This window comes from Podarcis erhardii, assembly GCF_964252035.2.
Source record: "Podarcis erhardii genome assembly, chromosome: 9".
Classification (NCBI taxonomy): domain Eukaryota; kingdom Metazoa; phylum Chordata; class Lepidosauria; order Squamata; family Lacertidae; genus Podarcis; species Podarcis erhardii.
Genome location: NC_138512.1, coordinates 39,435,955 through 39,457,936, shown reverse-complemented (window position 1 = coordinate 39,457,936; position 21,982 = coordinate 39,435,955). Strand labels below are relative to the sequence as shown.

Genomic DNA, 21,982 nt, shown 5'->3' with positions numbered 1-21,982 from the left:
AACTATCGGTTGCCTTTTAGAAATGGGTGAGATGTTTTTTAATGTATTTGTCTTTTCTGGTTTTTTTAATGTATCTATGTGGGATGTATTGTCTATTCGTTTGGTTGTAATTCGCTTTGGGGTGCCCTGGGCAGGGTAGAGCAACTGACAAACTAAATAAATAAAGAACAAAAAACTACCATCTCTTAGGTGGCCCTCAAGATGTTGCTAGGCTCCATCTTCTGTCAGCCCCAGCCAGCATGACTAATGGTCAGGAATGATGCAAGTCCATCAGCATGTGAAGGGCCTACAGACTACCTACCCACCTTAGATTATCTTGATCTTTAACTGCAAGCAAGCCATGCTCCAAGTGGGGCTGCCTTACAGTGCATTGGGCATCACAAATAAAATGCAACAACACCTATTCTTTCTCAAGTGTACTTCCTACAAATTTCCAACTTGAATTAGCACAGAAGACATAAAAGCAGAAACAGCAGTTGGGAAGCCACATCTGCACAATCTTAGAAGAGAGATAGCCAAGTTCCACAATGCAATTATAGACCTTTAGACTTGTTGGTGCTACAAAAGAAAAAGAATAACAAGCACATATACTGGGACCCAGAGGCAAAATATTTCCTTTCCAAGATTAATGAGTATTTTCCACATTTGAGAATATTGACCAGGAAGTTCTATTAGCAGCTCGTGATTAGCTTTTTGGTGTCTGCCTGTGTGTATGGGTGGGGGGGAATAATCTTAGAAATAAATAGATAGGGAGATAGATATCGGCTTAAGTTAAATAAAGTAAGGCAACAGCGAGTACGAATAAACAATTCATCACTCTTGAGTTTAACAAATATTCTTTTAGTACAGGAAGCCAAAAAAAGCATTACTCTTCTAACCATAACTGTGCATTTAAACAAACCAAGACTGAAAAAGTTGAGTGTTTGTTTAGTCTTGTTTAAAAAGAGAACCACAAATTCTATCTTCCAAAGAAAACTCTAAAAAGGAACCCACAAGCTTTTCATGACTGCACCTTAAATTTGCAGTAGCAAGCATGTGCATATGATTATGTCCTACACGTGTTTAATATCTGTGTAGAGGGGAAATGTGTATATTGGCATGTGAGGGCTCCAACAAGTACTTACATTGTTGCAAGTGCTTGGGTAAAGAAGCTCTTCTGACTGCAAGATAACCCACAGCTGGTGACTTTTTCTCCATTTCCCTTTGCATTGATTATAATCATAAAGTCATGGGTAGGCAACCTAAGGCCGGTGGGCCGGATGCGGCCCAATCGCCTCCTCAATCCGGCCTGCGGACGGTCTGGGAATCAGTGTGTTTTTACATGAGTAGAATGTGTCCTTTTGTTTAAAATGCATCTCTGGGGTATTTGTGGGGCCTGCCTGGTGTTTCTACATGAGTAGAATGTGTGCTTTTATTTAAAATGTATCTCTGGGTTAAGGGACGCGGGTGGCACTGTGGGTAAAACCTCAGCGCCTAGGACTTGCCAATCGCATGGTCGGCGGTTTGAATCCCCGTGGCGGGGTGAGCTCCCGTTGTTCAGTCCCAGCTCCTGCCCACCTAGCAGTTCGAAAGCAACCTTAAGTGCAAGTAGATAAATAGGTACCGCTTTATAGCGGGAAGGTAAACGGCATTTCCGTGTGCTGCTCTGGTGCTGGTTCGCCAGAGCAGCATCGTCACGCTGGCCACATGACCCGGAAGTGTCTCCGGACAGCGCTGGCTCCCGGCCTCTAAAGTGAGATGAGCGCACAACCCTAGAGTCTGTCAAGACTGGCCCGTACGGGCAGGGGTACCTTTACCTTATCTCTGGGTTATTTGTGGGGCATAGGAATTTATTCATTATTATTTTTTCAAAATATAGTCCAGCCCCCTGCTGAAAAAGTTTGCTGACCCCTGAAAAGGTTTTGGCAAGCCCATTAACACAAATTTCAGTCAGAAATGGGAATTATAATACTCTTCGATAAAAGAAATTGCCCATTTGTGGGTGTGTAACTTTCTCTATAGCTAGAAATTTGGGGCAGAAAAACTTATTCATGTTAATTTTAGTCTCTTATTTCACTCCTTGTGCATGATAAAAATCATCTATCTCTCTTTGAACAATATCCTTTTGGAAATTAACAATAGGTGATGTAACATACCTCACTTGTTCTTCAGTCCAATTACCAAATGCAATCATCCATCTCACCAAGAAAGAAAGAAAGAAAACTGCAAATAAATGCAAATAATTTTCACAATCTTTTAAAAAAATTATTTTATCAAGGAAATAAATGCTTTTATTCTTAAGCTTCATTGTGACTAAGATATTCATTAAAATGCTTGGGTATCACTCTCTCATTTATGCTGGCCAGTTTTTTTTTTAGGTTTTTTTTAATGATATTTTATTAAGTTTTGTCAAAGAAAAAGGTTACATGAAGCAAAACACAAAATATATAAACATACACAACACATCAGAATACAATAAAACAAACAATTAACACATGAAAAAAGAAAAAAGAAAAAATTAAAACACTAAAAGAGAATTCAAAAAGTTAAAAAAAGAGATAATCCCTCTCTTTAATTTCTAACCGTTCATAAACCTATTTTCTTGACTTCCTCACACTCCCCTTTCTTGTATTCCAATTTAAAATTAATTAGCAAGTTCCTTCTTATTAATTTTATCCTTAATTATCTTTCTTCTCATATTGTTTGTTCCTAATTTCCCTCCAATATCTATCCCTTCTTTCATATTTATATTTTACCTTTTTTACTAGAACCCATTCATTTCATTTCAATGTCATCAACATTCAGAAATTATACAATATTTTTGTAAGTAGATTTTAAATTTCTTCCAATCTTCTTCCAACAACTCTTCTCCCTGATCTCGGATTCTGCCCGTCATTTCTGCCATTTCCATATAGTCTATTACTTGCATCTGCCATTCTTCCAAGGTGGGTAAGTCCTGTGTCTTCTAATGCTTTGCGATGAGTATTCTTGCAGCTGCTGTAGCGTACATAAATAAAGTTCTATCCTTCTTTGACACCAATTGGCCGACCATGCCCAGGAGAAAGGCCTCTGGTTTCTTCCAATCTTTTTCATTTCATTGTAAATCATTTCCCAGAAAGCCTTGATCCTTGGGCACGTCCACCAAAGGTGAAAGAATGTACCTTCAGTTTCTTTACATTTCCAACATTTATTATCGGGCAAATGATAGATTTTTGCAAGCTTGACTGGGGTCATGTACCACCTGTACATCATTTTCATAATATTCTCTCTTAAGGCATTACATGCCGTAAATTTAACCCCAGTGGTCCACAATTGTTCCCAGTCAGCAAACATAATATTATGTCCAACATCTTGTGCCCATTTTATCATAGCAGATTTTACCGTTTCATCCTCAGTATTCCATTTCAACAGCAAGTTATACATTCTTGATAGTATTTTAGCATTGGGTTCTAACAGTTCTGTTTCTAATTTTGATTTTTCCACCTGGAAGCCAGTTTTTCTATCCAAGTTGTAGGCCTCTCTTACTTGAAAGTAGTGTAACCAATCCCACACCTTATCTTTAAGTTTCTCATAACTCTGCAATTTCAATGTATCCCCCTCCTGTTCCAAAATTTCCCAATATTTAGGCCAGTTAGTCTCCATATTAAGTTTTTTCAGAGCTTTTGCTTCCATAGGTGATAGCCACCTTGGGGTTTTGTTCTCCAAAAAGTCTTTATATTTAATCCAGACATTAAACAATGCTTTTCTGACAATATGGTTTTTAAAAGCCCTATGCACTTTTTCCTTTCCGTACCACAGATATGCATGCCACCCAAAAGCATTATCATAGCCTTCTAAATCCAAGATGTCTGTGTTCTCAAGAAGCAGCCATTCTTTCAACCAGCAAAAAGCTGCTGATTCATAGTACAACTTAAGGTCCGGCAGGGCAACCCCCCCTCTATCTTTTGCATCCGTAAGTATCTTGAATTTTATTCTGGGCTTTTTGCCCTGCCAGACAAATCTAGAAATATCCCTTTGCCACTTCTTGAAACAGTCCATCTTGTCTATGATTTGCAATGATTGAAATAAAAACAGCATTCTCGGCAATACATTCATCTTAATAACCGCAATTCGACCAAGTAGGGAAAGCTTCAAGTTTGACCATATTTCAAGATCCTTTTTCACTTCTGACCAACACTTCTCATAATTATCTTTAAATAAGTTAACATTCTTAGAATGCTGGCCAGTTTTGGAAGCTGATACTTGATTCACGTGGAATCCTCTACAGAGTGATGGTCTGAACATTTTGAAATAATAGCAGAAACTTTGATCAGTCCAAAGTTCAGGATCCTGTTGGCCAACTAGATACCCATGGGCAGCCTGCAAATATTGTTGCTGGTAGCCATTGATAGCCTTACCCTCCATTATTTTGTCTAATCCAGGGATGTCCAAAGCCAATTTTGGGAGCCTAATACGGTCAGTTCATTTCCTAGAGTAAAATCCTAAGCTCAACAACTTTAGGGTGAAATCCTAAAAAAAGGTCAACAACTTTGGATGGCCCTTCACTTCATCAAATCTGGTGGCCCTCTTTGAAAAAAAGTTTGGACACCACTGGACTCTAATCCTTTTTAAAATTCGTCCACGTTGGTAGCAAACTCCTTGGGGCCAAGGGGACTTCAGCCCCCCTCCTAAGTTGATGGGCATGGCCATTCAAATAATGGGGCAGGGCTTACCTGCCACCCGCAATATTTTATTCAAGTGGGCACCCCTGAATTCTTGTGGGAGCAAATTGTTAAGTTTAACTATGTAGTGTGTGAAAAGGTGCTTCCTTTTGTCTGTCCCAAATCTTCCAGCTTTGTTGGATGCCCCAGAGTTATAGCATTATGAAAGAAAATATTTTCTTTCATTATTTAAACAAAGGAAAGGGGATAAATAATGAAAGATGTTTGGCAAACACATTCTTTCATTATGAGAAGCCTGCAAAGATGTGATGTCATGGTGCTGGTGAGTCCTTGTTTTGGAGCTGATGACAGACTATGAAAGACCAGTGTCTTCAGAAAGTGTTTTCATCAGCAGTCATGATGTAAGATTATTTCAAGACCTGCATTGACTGTTTTCATCTTCAGCAGGGGTGAGAAACCATGAGACTTCCAGATGTTGTTGGCTGGGGTTGTTGGGAGTCTAGCAGATTGGAAAGACCACAGGTTTCCTATTCCTGACCTACAGGTACATCTCCTGATCTTAAACAGTTTATTTTTATTTGGGGGGTGGTGGTTTGAAAAAATATGCTAGTTTTACAACCAGGGCTTTTTTAAAGCTGGAGCTCACAGGAGCTCAGTTCCAGCACCTCTCAGGTGAGCACCATTACCATTCTAAGAGAATAAGGCAGAAGTTTATTGTGAGCTCCCACACCTCTTTTTCTAGAAAAATAGCATTTTTCTAGAACAGTAATTCCAAGCCTCAAGTGGAGAGGAAGGGCTGTAGTGAAAAAGAAACTATTTTAAAGGAGCAGACCATAATCTCCTCAAAGCCAGATATTAATTTATTTATCTATTGTATTATTTCTTAGATACATTTATTGTCTGCCTTTCATCTAAAGGTTCCAGGACTGGTTACAAATAATAATTAAAAAAAACCATGTCACAATCTGTTTTTTTTTAAGCATCAAAATAAAATCACTAAAAGCAGAGACAGTATAAATTTACTGAACAGAAGGGTAAACAATCAGAATTCCAAAAAAGGTTGAGTAAAAATGTGCATGTTTTTAAAAAATATATAATTCTGTTTTTCCTTTTGCACTCTCTATGTGCAGGATGTCCATGTGTGTTTCAAACACAATGTTGCATTGCTAAGCCCCAGAAATCTTTTTTACTGCTGCTCACTCTTGATATTCTAAATCTTAAACAGGTGAATGAAATAGTAGAAATGTTTCTGTAAAGAGAGTATTTAATTTCCTTCACCATGGGATACTTACAACGCATGGCTGCTGGAGGCATAGAATTAACACACCATGATAGAAATATCTAAATAACAGCACACAGCAGCCTTGCTAGATCTGGTGCCCTCTAGATGCTATGCAGTACAACTCCCATCAGCCCCGGCCAGTATTGCCAATGTTAGGGATGATGCGAATTGTAGTTTGAAGCTTCTGGAGGACAACCAGTTGAAGAAAGCTGGAGTACAGGCATAGCGGTCAGAAAGACATGTTGGAATCAGTCCAGTTCTTTTAAACACAAGCTGATTATGCAGTGTTGCAGAAAGGTGACCTTCATACAACAAAATATGATAAGGATATTATACATGTTACTAATGGCATTTATAAATGTAAAGGAACTGCAGTCAAAGTTAATGAAGATGTATTATACAGGTGGTGCATTTGTTGCCTTCTAAATGAAATCTTATAAGCATTTTGCCATTTTCAGATGGCTCACTTGTCATTGTGAATTCCTGTGCTAACATTTGGAACCAAAGCTCAGCTGGCATTTAGACCTCAACTGAACAGGCAAAGGGAATTGTAACTTTGTTTTTTAGGTTTGAAATGTAATTACAATACAAAAAAGGCAGAGGTAGCTCAGCCCTAAGATATTTCATATAGCTCTTGTTTTATTTTTGTTCAAATGTTAAACTGGTTTATCAACTAGCCAGATAAAGAAAAAGATACAAGGATGTGGGGATCGTGTGTGAAGAGCCATTGTTCTGAGTTTATATTCATAATGCAGACCTCAGAACAATTACCTTCCATCTTGCCTCTCATGTACCCTTTAAAAATTATGTTTAATGTATAATAATAGTGGTTAAAAGATAGAAAGTTTTCCCCTCACACTTTCCATTCATGTTATGGGTGAAGTAATAAACACTCTATAATCATTCATGTTTGTGTTTTTAAATACAGTGGTACCTTGGTTCTCAAACACCTTGGTACTCATACGCCTTTGTACTCAAATGCCTTGGTTCCCAAACGCCAAAAACCCGGAAGTAAGTGTTCCGGTTTTGGAACGTTTTTCGGAAGCTGAAAGTCCAATGCGGCTGTTGGCTATTGTTTCCGGGGTGCCTGAACCAATCAGAACCCATGCCTTGGTTTTCGAACATTTTGGAAGTCAAACAGACTTCTGGAATGGATTAAGTTCGAGAACCAAGGTACCACTGTATTTGACGCTTTTGTAGTTGACTGAGTAGTTGATGGAACCATGGCTCCTCCAATCACAAATAAAGGTAAAGGTAAAGGTAAAGGTAAAGGTAAAGGGACCCCTGACCATTAGGTCCAGTCGTGGATGACTCTGGGGCTGTGGCGCTCATCTTGCTTTACTGGCCGAGGGAGCCAGTGTACAGCTTCTGGGTCATGTGGCCAGCATGACTAAGCCGCTTCTGGCGAACCAGAGCAGTGCATGGAAACACTGTTTACTTTCCCGCCGAAGTAGTACCTATTTATCTACTTGCACTTTGACGTGCTTTCGAACTGCTAGGTTGGCAGGAGCAGGGACCAAGCAACGGGAGCTCACCCCGTTGCGGGGATTTGAACCGCCGACCTTTTGATAATTGTATGTCATTTAAATGGAGGCCACAGGAGGTCCCATTTGGTTGGACTTTGGATACTACCTCACCAACCCTCAAGGCTCCAAAGAAGGCGATGGCATATGCTAGAAAATACACCAATAATAATATAGTGCCAGTAGCTACTCTTTGCATTATAGCTTATGCTGCAGCAGTGAGAAACTGACCTTCTATATGTTGCCAGCTTCCTTTTACTGTTTTTATAGCCTTCTGTCAATGTTTTGAGTGCATCTGCACTTACTTTTTCCCACTTTGAGTAATTACATCTCATTCTACTCCTGGCAACTGTCTTCCTTCTGTTCCATCCATATGTTGCCATTATTTCTTGTTTGCATCCATTTCTTTCCCCACCACATATAGTGTGTTGGTTCCTTAAGCAGTGGGTTGGAGCCATATAGCTAGGATCTAAGTCCCAGTGATTTCAATGAGCCTTTAGTCTGGACCCAGCCAGTAGTGGCTGGCAGGACAGGGCAGACTATGTTGGGGCAGCATTGCTCAATTGGTTTCCTAATGTGGAGCTCAGTGCTGGTAAATGAGAAGGAGGGACAGGGCAGGTGGGAGGTCAGTGCAGAATGGGTTCAGCATTGGGTGCATCAGTTTAGCTGAGGCAACCCAGTTAGATGGGTGGGGTATGGTTGTTGTTATTGGGTTGTCTCTGTTGCTGTGCCAGCGCTGAGCCATCCACGCACTCCTGATGCTACACCTGTGCTGCATCAACTTCCCTGTCACTTCACACCTGCATTAGGGAGCCAGGTGAGCAATGAAGCTGGATTGTTATCTGTGTTGCTTAATAATAATAATAATAATAATAATAATAATAATTTGTACCCCGCCCTCCCCGGCCAGAGCCGGGTTCAGAGCTGCTAACATCATATAAATAATACAAATGCATAAAAACAAGCAATCATATAAAGCATCACATAAATAATACAATATGCATGAAAACAAGCAATCGATCAATTAAAATGCATCCCAAAATTAATTCAAATAAATTAAAGTTAAAACTGGACAAATGACAATCCTCAGGTTAAAATGGAAAGCTGTTAATATTCACCAGGACCAACTGTTTCCATTGATATTATAAGGACCTATAAGCAGGCTGGGAAACCTCCTTCGTGCTTGTTCTTATACAAAGAGAAAATGAGTCAGACTGAACCCTGACCAAAGGCCTGGTGGAACAACTCCATCTTGCAGGCCCTGCGGAAGGATGGCAAATCTTTTGGGAAGGAACATTATTACAACATGTTGTAAGATGCCTTGAGAAGCAATCCATTGCAGTGATGCAATTGACAATTTTGAAGTGTAGGAATGACTGCCCCAGAACCATCCCCATAAGTAAAATGGGGAGGGGGGGGAGCAGACATTTCTATTGATCCATTACACACAACAGCAGCAGCAGCACACAGCATAATACTCAATTGATTATGGTCAATAAGCAGTCATAGATTGCTTCTAGATGGGGGCAATGAATGCATTAATACTGCAAACAGATTGTTCAGATGTTGCAAATGGATAGTTGTCAACAAGGTTTCCCCTCCCCGCTGAAAGGGTAAATCTGGAATAATAAGCTGACAAAGGGAGGTGTAGTGGTTAGTATGCAAGTCTTTGGCTGGTGAGATTCACATCCCTGATCAGACATGAAGTGTCCTGGATTATCTTGGACCTGCTATAGTCCATGTCAAACAAAATGGCCATGTCCGGTCTTGCATGTACAGACACTGGCAAGCTTATAACACTTCCATATACTGCTCTGGAAGATGGTGCTGTTCCTCATGCTATGAAAAATGTACTGGACCTGTGCTCTGCCATGTTCCCCATCCATTGCACCACTGTTCAGTTGAAACATGGTGTTCAAGACTTCTAAATAAATACATACTGAAAAGCAGTGCGTTTCCATATAACACTTGCCGGGGCGAACACAGCAAAATATAACAACTGAAGTGGCAGTTTTAATCCAGCATCACCAGGAGGAATGCAGATTCTCCAACCCTTTAAGAAGAATTTACTGTCTGATAGGACTATGATAGGAGAATATGAAGATGCTAAATTTGACGATGGTATTCCAGTCATGAGGGCACTGAAGAAGTCATGCCAAAATTTTGAAAATGTCTGCGCTGTTCTTTCTCCCCTGAAGAGTGGTTAGGTATTCTTCCAGTGGTTACAAAAGTGAGTTTAATACTAGAACACAAACTCCATTTTGACACAATTTAACGTACGTCCATAAAAATGGAATCCCACACAGCTGAGGTCAATACGCCATTCATATCTTCTGCGAGTTCAAAGAAATGGGCCATCTTTCCCAGTACACTGTGTAATATCTGATTCTAAGGCTTCCTGAAGAAAGACTGTTTCTTCAAAATGGTGGGAGGGGGCAGGTAAACACACAAACTCTCTAGAAATAGCTTTATCCATGTTTGGTTATGTATGTTCACAGTCTATAAATAAATCTGCAGAGTATAAGAGGAGACTGGAATAGGCTGGAACTCAAATAGCACCTTAAGTTTCCTCATAATAAGAAAGGCATTTCTCCACAAAAGTAGCTTGAAGATACTCTTTCAAACAGCACAGCTGAAAACAAATTTATATTTGCAGGGGAATCTATTCAGTTTTAGGTTATTCGGTTTCATGAAGAGAACTTCACTGCAGGCTGAGATCACACCGAGATTATAGATAACACCACCCAAGTCAAAAGCAGAAGGATGGTGAATGCAATCCCCAGTGTCCTCTGCCCCATTTATTTCAATGGTACTCTGTGTGGCTCATATTCCCTAGACTGGACGCGTTTGGGCACAAGGCATCATTTTGAGTTTTCAAGCAGCATCTGACTACTTTTGTGTTCACAATGGTGCTTTGGAATTGTGCTTTGTGAATGACAGCCCCTCTATGCTGTGTAACAAAAGACTTCTGAATGCAAGGGGAGCTTCAAAAGCAGTTTGTGTTTTAGCGGGCAACAAAGGGAGGGGAGGATTTGCTGTTCAATGAGGGGGGGAGTCAAAAGTTCCATTGGTTAAGCAAAAACCAACTTTTTCTTTCTGAGAATCATAAAGGGAGTAGCCTAAATTAGCACCCTGGATCACAGCACTGACTCACCTGTGTCAAAGCAGGCATAAAACAACTTCTATGGAATACAGGAAACTAGTCTTCCATTGGTCTATCTAGCACAGTCCTGTCTACATCAGCTATCTCCAACCTGGTGTCTCCAGATATTTTGGACTACAACTCCTATTGTCCCTTTGGCCAAGCTGGTTGAGGCTGAGGTGAGTTGCAGTCCAGCAACTTTCTGGAGAGCACCAAGCTGGGGAAGGCTGGTCTGCCAAGCAGCTCTCTAGGTTCAGGCTATGGTATTTCCCAGCTAGACATGGGAGATGCTAGAGATTGTGCCTGGGACCTTCTGCATGCAGAACATGTGATCTACCACTGAGCTATGCTCCCTGCTATTCCCCCAAAAGTTTTCTCCATTCACTTCACTGGATTTTTTTTTTTTTTTTTTTTAGGGAGGATCTCTAGCCTACCAGATGTTGCTGGACTCCAGAGTCCATCATTCCCAACCACTGACCATGCTGCCTGGACTGAAGGGAATTGGGCAATATTGAAGGGGCACACAGAGCCTCAACCTCTGATTTATAGGAGGTAGTCCATGTCGATTCTGCCAGTGACTGTCACTTGTACATGAAGCATTAGATTTCATATTAAGTAACTAAAAGGCCAGATGACTGAAGCACAACTTCACACGCAGCAGTGAGTGCCATAGCAGGTCATCCAGGTCTTTGCACTGTGAAAACCAGCTCAGACACATGTTTATCTAATAAGCTATTTTTAAAGAGTCCACTTCTAGTGATGGGGCCGTTACAACTTCCCTTGCAATTTGTTCCATTTCCTAAATATTTTTATGTTTAGAAAACTCTCTCTTGCACTTATCTTTCTTCCTGCAACTTTATCCCACTTCCTCTAGCTAACTCCTCTGTTGCCATGGCGAGTCACTAGCCTCCAAATTTTGTCCATCTGTGAGCTTGAAGACAGCTAGAAGGCCTCCCTTCTGTTCTCAGGACTAAATCTTCCAGGATGCGACATTTCTGTTTAATGTGTCATGACAGATTGCCATATATTAGAAAGTGTTATAATTTTGTTTTCCGTCACCATGGTTATTTTCATTTCCTGATGTTTAGTTTCACATTAGGCTAGATTATTTGCCCATATGTTGGAAACATAAAGAATAGTTACTTGCCGAAAAATCCAGAGCAGGAATGGGGAACCATTTTCAGTTCAAGTTGCTTTCTGGACAAGCTTACAAAAACCACATGCCAGAAGTAGGCAGGGCCAGAGGCAAAGACGGGCAGAGCAACTCATGTGAATTTCACTGTTATGCAGCTGGCTAATTTCTACACATGCTCTATAGCCACCATCCAGACAAGAGGTATTTTCAGAGTTCAGTGACACATTGCAGCCAGGAAAGAACACTCAAGGAGTATGCAAAGCAAGGCCAGGGAGGTTTGTACCTTGGGAAGAGGAGATATGGCTTGGGGAGAATCACAAGGGCCAGCAAGAGGCCTTGGAGGCTGCATTTGGCCTTCAGTTCCCCATCTCTGATCAGTCACTGAGTTCAGCCTGTGCTAAGGTACAGTGACTTAGATTCCAAGAATGCACATATTCCCATGAAGACTCAAAGTGTGGTGTAGTGGTTTGGATGCTGGACTAGGACTTAGAACACCCATGTTCAAATCCACATTTGTCCATGTAATTCACTTGCATACCCTCCAACATTTCTCCAGTGAAAATAGGTACATCCTATTATTATTAATAATAATAATATTAATACCCTGCCCATCTGACTGACTTGCTCCAGCAACTCTGGGTGGCTTCCAACATATATAAAAACTTAATAAAACATTACACATTTTAAAATTCCCCTATCCAGGGCTGCCTTCAGATGTCTTCTAAAGGTTGTATAGTTCCTTCTCTCCTGGGCTTGGGGGTCACATAACTCTATACCCTCCAATATTTCTCCAATGCAAATAGGGACATCCTAAGGAAAAGCAGGACATTCCGGGATTCAGTCAGAAACTGGGATGGCTTCTGTAAATCTGCAACTGTCCCTGGAAAATAGGGACACTAGGAGGGTCTGCACTTGGGGATCTTGGCCTGTCTCTTTCAGCCTAACCTGCTTCATAGGCTTGTCCAAGGATAAGAAGGATAAGAAGGAAGGAAGTGCCATGTATACGAACTTAAGCACCTGCTGGATTGGTAAGTGCCTGCAAAGCTTGAGAAGGGTCTTTTCAGTGATAATTCTGACTTTAGGAATGCTTTCATCAGAAAGGTAGAACTCAACACTCTATGTTTTCAAGTGCCAGGTGGAAAACATTTGTTGGAAGGCATTTGGATTGGCTAAAGCTATTTGGTTTATTTTCTGCATTGCTGCTGCTTTGGGATTCCTGATTACTGCATCAATGAGCGATTCTATTTTTCAATTTCTTCCACTGCTATTTGTGTATTTGCTCCTTTTAAAAATTTGTTTACATTTTTAAAGTTGCTTTAAAGTATACATTAGTTGTTTTGAGTTTATCTAGAAGTATTATGGTGTACACAGGAACTGATCTGCTGCAGAGACTTCTCAGCCAGCCCTTTGGTGACTTTTAACACACAAAACCAGGAGCCTCATAAATAGCTTCCAAACAGACACGTACTTCACTTTAACAACCACCACTGTAATAGATAAGAAAATGTATCCGGTTAATGCATACTGGGTTCAAATGCATGTAAAGTCTTCAACACATTTCATACGTAACCTCCTAGTTAGATATTAGCAAAAGCAGTCAAACCCCAATGTCTGCTGAACTTTCTCGCTGTTTGCAGAATCTCTATTTTGCTATGATTAATCAGATTTACAAGCATTTAACCTATCCTGGACAGTTCTAGCAGCAATGACGGCTCCTGAAGTACAGCGACAGTGAGGCTGATAGCTTCTTACGCCAGTGTGGAATTGCACCAGATTCTAAGTCACTTCTCTGTCTGCTGCCCACTGCTTAGCATCTGCTGCTTAGGGAAGTAGAACTGGCTCTGAAAATGACTCAGCACCTCAGTTATTGGTTTGGACACGTTTGTTGCAAACAGGAAATAGGAACATAGCTCAGGGGCAGAGCATCTGCCTTGCCTGCTGAAGGTCCCTGTTTCAATCCCCAGTATGTTCAATTTAGGCTGGAAGAAGAAGAAGAAGAAGAAGAAGAAGAAGAAGAAGAGGAGTAGTAGTAGTAGTAGTAGTAGTAGTTTGGATTTGATATCCCTCCTTTCACTCCCTTTAAGGAGTCTCAAAGCAGCTAACATTCTCCTTTCCCTTCCTCCCCCACAACAAACACTCTGTGAGGTGAGTGGGGCTGAGAGACTTCAGAGAAGTGTGACTGGCCCAAGGTCACCCAGCAGCTGCATGTGGAGCAGCGGGGACGCGAACCCGGTTCACCAGATTACAAGTCTACTGCTCTTAACCACTACACCACACTGGCTCTCAGAAGAAACTCCATCTGAAATCCTGAAGAGCCACTGCCAGTAAACACTATTGAGCTAGATGGACCCAGTGGTCTGACTCAGTATAAGGCAGTTTCCTAAGCTTTTGAGCGCCTATTATATAACCATGAGTGACGAGTACTAGGTAGGGTGCGCGTTGGAGACCCAGCCAGCATTTGATTGGCATAAGTAAATCTGTAGTGCGAAGACTCTCAATTATCTAGCTTTTAGGGATGTAACACTTTAACCTTTAATTTGGTTTAATCTATTTATTTTGCTTGTACTAAGAAGCCAAAGTGACTTTCAGAATGTCACATTTTTGTACAGATTCATCTATTTTTGTCTCTTTAGGCGAGAAAGGCTGTCATTTTCCTTTTACGGTTATTGCATGTAATTACAAGAGAATTCACTTTAGAAGTGAGCATTGTCCCAGTTTTAACATTCCTTTTGTTCTATTGCCCTTTACAGTCTGAGTATGCCTGCAGATATCACCCTTATAAAAATGAGTACTAAGTTCTTCTTATAAGTGAACAGTGTTGTATTCCAAAGATTACATTCTAAATTAGAAGGTGTATCTTTAATGAGCTATACAGTGGTACCTCGGGTTAAGTACTTAATTCGTTCCGGAGGTCCGTTCTTAACCTGAAACTGTTCTTAACCTGAAGCACCACTTTAGCTAATGGGGCCTCCCGCTGCCGCTGTGCTGCTGGAGCACGATTTCTGTTCTTATCCTGAAGCAAAGTTCTTAACCTGAAGCACTATTTCTGGGTTAGCAGAGTCTGTAATCTGAAGTGTATGTAACCTGAAGCGTATGTAACCTGAGGTATCACTGTACTTACATTGGCCATGTTGGCTATGCACAGCCTGCTGACAGGCCCAATGCAGAGACCCACTGCCCTACCCCAGATCGGGCCCTGAATCAATTTGTGGGTAGGGCTAATGTTAAAGGAGGGCTTAAACATAGATAACATGCAGCCAAAAATATTTCATGTTTATAAAAATGGCCTAGGACATTCAGATCAGGAATATAAACTGAGCAGCTTTGCTTGCTAATTCCTTTCTTAGCTAAGTGGTGAAGAAACGCGTCCACCTACATAATCTTGCATTTTTTTATATTTTCATGCTATTTTTGTCTACTTACTCTCTAGAATAATGCAATTTTATTTAACGAGGACCCTGCATTGCATCCATGATTATGTATGAAAGGACGTCATGCCCAGGTTAGCAAATGAAACACAGAACTTTGGCTGAGTCAAACAAAGCGGTCCAGTCTCAAAGCACTTTCCCCATCCGGTGTTTGTTTTAGGGTGTCCAGATTTGCCCTAGGACTTGTTGGTGGCAGCAGTTGTTAAGAAACAGTCTTTGCCAACAGTTTACATTGCTAAGTGGGCCTATTAATCAACTACAGCACTGTGAATTTAAAAGCTTTTTTTAAAAAAAGAAAAAAAACAACCCAGAGAAAACAAGGGTAAAAAGAAGTAAATTGCACCAGCAATTGGATAATTCCCAAAGGACAGCTCTGGCCCCTTGAGAAGTAACAGGTTTCCTCCTAGCCGACTCAGATGCAGGAGTGGTATTAGGAAGGTCGTGAAAATGGGATGTTGGGAAGTACAGTGGTACCTCGGGTTGCAGACGCTTCAGGTTACAGATGCTTCAGGTTACAGATGCCACTAACCCAGAAATAGTACCTCGGGTTAAGAACTTTGATTCAGGATGAGAACAGAAATTGCGCCGCTGCCGCTGCCACTGTGCGACAGCAGTGGGAGGCCCCATTAGCTAAAGTGGTACCTCAGGTTAAGAACAGTTTCAGGTTAAGAACGGACCTCCAGAACGAATTAAGTTCTTAACCCGAGGTACCACTGTAAAGAGGGAATCTAGCTCACCATCCTCTACTCTCTTCCCTTAAAGGCTCTCCTGTTAACACCATCTGCTGATTAAAGATTTAAAATAAAATGTACAAGGATACAGTATTAAGAAAAAGTTTTCATAATACAAGTAAGAAATAACAGGAGGAAGGCAGCATAAAAATGGTTCATTGTTAAGCATCTAGAAAACAAATGGACAATAAAATATGACATAAATTCAATTTACTATGAAGTGCCTACAAAATATTTAGATGGGAAGGCACCATTTTTTTCTATCCCCCCACCCAACAAAGTTGTGAGTTGTGCCTATTGTCATTCTAAAATATCCATCTTTGAACTTTGCATGTTTATTGCAAAAGCAGCGTGTGTGTGTGTGTGTGTGTGTGTGTGTGTGTTAAAAATCCCATTCCAATCAATGTTGGTGTTTAAGAAGAACTGTTAATGGTAGGCTCGTTTGCTATGTTGAAATAATGAATAGAGAAAAATCTGCACACTGCCTCAAAACATGAGAACTGCATCAGGGTCATCCAATTAAATTGATAAGGCAGCAGGTTCAGGAAGGCTAAAGGAAGCAGCTCTTTGCAGAAAGTATAATTACCTATGGGATTCATTGGCAGGGATGGTGTGATGGCTACTGAAATAGGTGGTTTAAATAATAATAAAAATGTTTCAAGTACCTATTAGATCTGATATCCAGCAATGCAAGCTCCTTGTTTGGATGCATTTTTATTTTTATTTTGGCTATCAGGTGTTTGGTAAAAGCAACACAGAATTCATGCACTACCTTGCCATTTGCTTCTGAGTAAAAGGTAAAGGTAAAGGACACACTTCACTATGGAGTTGTGGTGCTCATCTCACTTTTCAGGCCAAGGGAGCCGGCGTTTGACCACAGACAGCTTTCCAGGTCATGTGGCCAGCAGGACTAAACCAACTAAACCATGACAGAAGCCAGAGTGCACAGAAACACCGTTTACTTTCCCACCACAGCGGTACCTATTTATCTACTTGCATTGGCGTGCTTTCGAACTGCTAGGTTGGCAGGAGCAGGAGCAGGGACAGGGCAACAGGAGCTCACACCGTCATGGGGATTCGAATTGCCAACCTTCTGATTGGCAAGCCCAAGAGGCTCAGTGGTTTAGACCACAGCACCACCCACACCCCTTGTCTGCTTCTGATTACCAGTTGCTGGTCATGCTTGCAGTTTCTCCATAGGCATCTGGTTGGCCACTGTGAGACCTGAATGCTGGCCTCAACGGGCCTTGGTCGAATCCATTCCTGGACCACAAACTCCTCCACCCAATAGTAACCCCTTCTTATTTGTATTAAGTTTCAATTAAGATTCAGTTGGTTCCCCGCAATTCATTCCTTTGCAACCGCCAGCCAACAAAACTGTTTAGAAGTTTCCTTAGGGTGGTTCATTACTGCTTAGCCATGAAGAAGAGTGGCAGACTGGTGCGGAATAATAATTCCCATCCTAACCTACTTCACAGATTGCTGTGAAGATAAGAATGATAAACCATTTTATAAACTATAGTGTATTACAGATGTGATAAATAACACAGAGTCAGATTGAAATAAATGAGTTCAACTTTGAAAGCAGGGGAAAAAATCTAGTCCAAAACAAATATTTTCTAACAACAACAACAACAACAACAATAATAATGACATACAATTTTGATGTCAAAATGTTTTTGGCATTTATTACCACTTAAGAACATAAGGTTTTTCATCTGTATAAAGCAGAGTAATTTCAAAACTGCAACCAGTCAAATGTTAGTCCAATTAATGATTCAGCTTCCTGAATGAGAAGGATTTCATCTGTGTTCAATTTGTGTGCATGTATTTACAATGAATGATTTTTTAAATACACACTCAGAGGATTTTCCCATAAAGTGAAGAGTGGATCCAGATGTTTTTAAAAGAAAAAGAAAAAAGGAGGCATATCATGATCATCTTCTTGAATATTTACATTTGTTTGTTTATTTATATGCAGCTAGAGCCAAGACCCAATGCATTATAAAGTTACAAAATACAACATACAAAAGAACATGCTAAAATCCAGAGCAAAATGAGGGCTCAGGGATCAATATAAAAAGCTAGGAACAATTTGCAAAATTCACAAGCCAAAGCATAATGAGTTGTTGTGTGGGTATGCCAAAACTGGGCTGCTTTTCCAAAGAAGAGGAAACCAAAACTTGTTGCATGCATACAACTCCACTGGAGAAAAACAGATACTGGTAAAGATGTACAGAATGATCAGTTTCAAGACACTGTCAGCCTTATGCATTTTTTCACTTTAATGACAGCATTTCCTTTCTTTCTTGCGTTTGCAACTCTAGTTATATGAATAACCAAAATAAATCAGTATCATAATGTTTGCACTCTGCATTTTTGTATTTTCAATATTTACATCTTATCACATTAATGTGTGTGCACCCATTTCCCCACTTAGGATAAGGAATCCTAAACTGTATCCTACACAAATCAGTTTGACATTTTCATGAGCAGCTGCCCTATTTTTTTTCTTAAAAAGAAAAGGGAAAAAGAGGTATTATCTATATAGGAAGAGAGATTTTCTTGGTAACAATCAAAGGCCTTAGTTACGTTTGGTTATCCTTACATGGAAAAAATGTTGGGTGGTAGCCACCTGAAGTTTACTCAGCACATACCATTGAAAATCGGAGGTTTCCACATGCACACTGACTTCTCCATCCTCTGTCCATGCAAAAGGGATGATCACATTACAGCCAGTCAAAAACAACTGAGGGTGCAGAGCTTGAAGTGTGTGCCATGGGGAGAGTCTTGAGGGCCATATAGAGAGGTCTGGAGGGCTGTATTTGTATCTTGGGACTGAGGTTCTCCAATCCTGGTAGAACTCCTGATAGTTGCAGGCAATTCATGACAGCTTGAGTCTCATCTATAGCACCCAGGAGCTTGTTCATCTGTAGGCCCCCAGAAGCATCTCCACTTCTGCTTCTCCTGAGCATAGTCTTTATTGCAAGTATTTGACAGTGCTGTGGCAAGCCACTCCTGGCTCAGAAGCAAGTTTCTGGCATGGTGCCAAGTTGGAAAGGTCCATATAACTTGAAGAGATGGATTAACGGGGCTGGCCTTCTCATTACATAGCCTAAGGCAGTGGATGCTGGGGGCGGGAGGAACGCAGACTGGTGGAATAGAAGAGTTTCCAGTGGCATCCAGGTATGTTTATCTGTTTGGGGCAAGCTACATATGATGCAGTGTGGTGTAGTGGTTTGAGTGCTGGACCAGGGAGACCAGGGTTCAAATCATATGCAGCTTAATCATCAAACTCACTGTGTAACCTTGGTTCAGTCACTCATTCACTCTCAGCCCGACCTACCTTGCAGGGTTGTTCTAAGGATAAAATGAGAAAGACGGTGCCACCTTGAGCTCCTTGGAGGAAATATGGGATAGAAATGCAATAATAATAATAGTGAAGGTGTTTAACTCCCAACAATTCTAGAATAAGGGGGAAGGCTTTATGTGGCAGCCAAGAACCTATCCGTGTTTGTATTTACGGTAATCGGCGACTGAACACAGTAGAACCCAAGATGATGGGAAGTCTTAAAATGTGCCACCTAAGGAGTGCCTCGCTCTTTCTTCTCCCCCCCCCCCGCACCTTGCTCTCTTTCCTCCTTTTGTGTCGCTTCTTCTGCCCCCCCCCCGCTCCGCTCCTGCCGCGGCGGCTCTTCCGATTGGGCGCCCAAGAAAGCGCCTCCTCGCTTGGAGCGAGAGGCCGGGGAGGGGCCAGAAGAAGCGGCTGAAGCCAGCTGTCCAAACGCACGTTTCCAACATGAGTTCGCCGAGGAGAGGCTGTCGAGCTGGGAAGGCGAGCGGCGCTTTCCCCTCAGGCACCGAAAAAGCAGCAGCAAGAGCCGCCGACTGCCGCTCGAGCGCCGGGCGAAGCGAAAGGGGAGAAGCAGCGCGACGGGGTGAGTGGAGGAGGCGAGCGCCACAAAGCAGGCGGCAACGGGGCGAGCGCGCGGCGGTGGGGCTGCTCGGGTCGGCGGCGCGCGGCCACCTCTCGCTGAGGCGTCGAGGAGAAAGACGTCTCGTCGCCGCCAGCCGGGGCAAATGGGGACCCTGGACAGCGCTAGGGCGCGGAGGGGAGGGGCTGGCGCCGCCTGGCGCGCCGGGGTGTGGCCCTCTCCCGCCCTTCTTCGCCTGCTCAAGCGGTGCCTGCGCCGCTCCCTCGGTCTAGCCCAACCGACACCGCGCGCCACCACTTTCCTTCTTCTTCTGCCCTAAATTGGTTCGCGAATGCCTTTCTCTGGGCATGGTCCACTTGAGGCAGGTGATGGGGGGGGGAGCGAGGGGTATTGTTGCCGTTTCCCTCACCTTCCTATGCGCACCATTCCTTCACTGCCCCCCCCCCCCGCCCGCACGCGGTTGGTGGTTTGGAAGCTCCGCCAAGTCCCGCCAATAGCAAAGCGGGTTCCTCAGCCAGGACTCCTCTCCGGACCTCCCTACCCTCTCCACAGAGGAAAGACGGGCCGCGACGGGCAGCTCCCTCCTTTCCCGCCCGGCTGGTGCCGAGGCAGGTCCTGCGCCCGGCAAGAGGCTCGCGCGGTCTGAAGGGAACCGGAGCCGCCGCGGGAGCCTGCGGGCCCCGCCTTCCCCCCGCGGCGCGCCCGTCCGGCTCTGGCTCTGCCTGGTTCCCACGCTCCGGCCTCCGGAACGCGGCAGAGGGCGAAGCGTCCCGGGTCAGGGCAGCGGGGTCAGGACGAGCTCCGGGCTTCCAGGCAGTGGCAGCGGGGCAGCTTCGTGGGAAAAGGCGGAGCGAGCTGCTTCCACCCTCACCCTGTCAGGAACTGGAGGGAAGGTTGCTGCCGAGGCCGCGCCGGCCTTTCCTCGGGCCGAGTCAAGACTTGTCCAGAGTGGTCCTCAGCGGCCACCGTAGCTGCGCCCCGAAAAAGCAGCTCGCATGCTGTGCAAATTCTTGCATAGGCTGGATGGCTGCTTCTTTAAATATTATTTGTTCGTTATTGTTTCGTAACAAGTTTTGCTCGGCGCTTTACCACTGTAAGGGTTCTCAAAGCAGTTTGCAAGGATCTGTTGCATTTAAAAACCAAACCAAACCAAATCATAACTCCCCTTTCTTCCAAGGTCAGGATGGCGTCCGATTTTCTTCGCCCCCTTTTAGCTTCACAGTTTTCATTTTGAGATCAAGGCCAAAATCCCCACTCAGCCATGAAACTCACTGACTGACCTTGGGCCATCACGTCTTTTGGCACAGCCTACCTCACAGGGTTATTGTGAAGATAAGATAGGGAAGGGTAGAACCATATATACAAGTTTTAACTCCTTGAAGGCAAGACACACTATTGATAGAATTGTAAATAAAATGTTTTTTAAAAACAAACAAAAAAAAATGTGTGGAGGAGAGCAGAATGGATCAATCATTTCATGTGCTCCATGGCTGGATCTGAATGTCCCCAACTTTAGCATTGTAGCCACTTATGTCACACTGTCTCTATCTTACAGGTATGTAGCTGTGTTGGTCTGCCGTAGTCGAAACAAAATAAAAAAAAGTGTTCATGCACACGAAAGCTCATACCAATAACAAACTTAGTTGGTCTCTAAAGTGCTACTGGAAGGATTTTTTTAAATTTTGTCTCTATCTTGTTATCAATTAAAATAAGGAAACTAAAACTAGAATCAGTAGTCAACAGAATCAAGGAGGAAAACAGAAGATGAAACCATGGTATTGTGTCAAAACGATCAGGAAAAATGCATCAGAAATGACACAACCCAAAATAAGGTGTTTATTCCCGTTAGAGAAGAAAGAAGGAAATGTACTAGCTCGTTTTCATGCTTTGGCACCAACGCTATCTCTGGTCTGTGGAAAATTTCATCTGTAGATTTTTGTGAATCAAGCACAAACCAGGCCAAGGCTGTTTTTTTCTGGTTATTTGGCCATTGTATCTGAGTATGCAAAATAAACAAAACAAAACTCCAATACCCAGTTGCTTCACCATTACCACCTTTCTTGGAGATAGCTCTAAAATATATAGTTACACGGGGTGCATCTTAGAGTGCAAGTCAGACTGATTTCAGACATTAAATTATTGATACTTGCTTCATATTCTATAAAG

At 42.4% G+C, this 21,982-nt stretch overlaps 1 protein-coding gene and 1 long non-coding RNA gene across 2 annotated transcripts in view; one reads left to right on the top strand and one right to left on the bottom strand.

Moving 5' to 3' along the window:
- The window catches only part of LOC309349509, a 362,599-nt gene that overhangs the window by 99,109 nt on the left and 241,508 nt on the right, over positions 1 to 21,982 (bottom strand). The gene's annotated exons all lie outside the window — the stretch shown is intronic.
- The window catches only part of GUCY1A1 (guanylate cyclase 1 soluble subunit alpha 1), a 35,524-nt gene continuing 33,110 nt past the window's right edge, over positions 19,569 to 21,982 (top strand). Inside the window, exon 1 of the mRNA XM_081875331.1 lies at positions 19,569 to 19,819. The gene's annotated coding sequence lies outside the window, so the exon portion shown is untranslated. The remainder of the gene's footprint in view (positions 19,820 to 21,982) is intronic.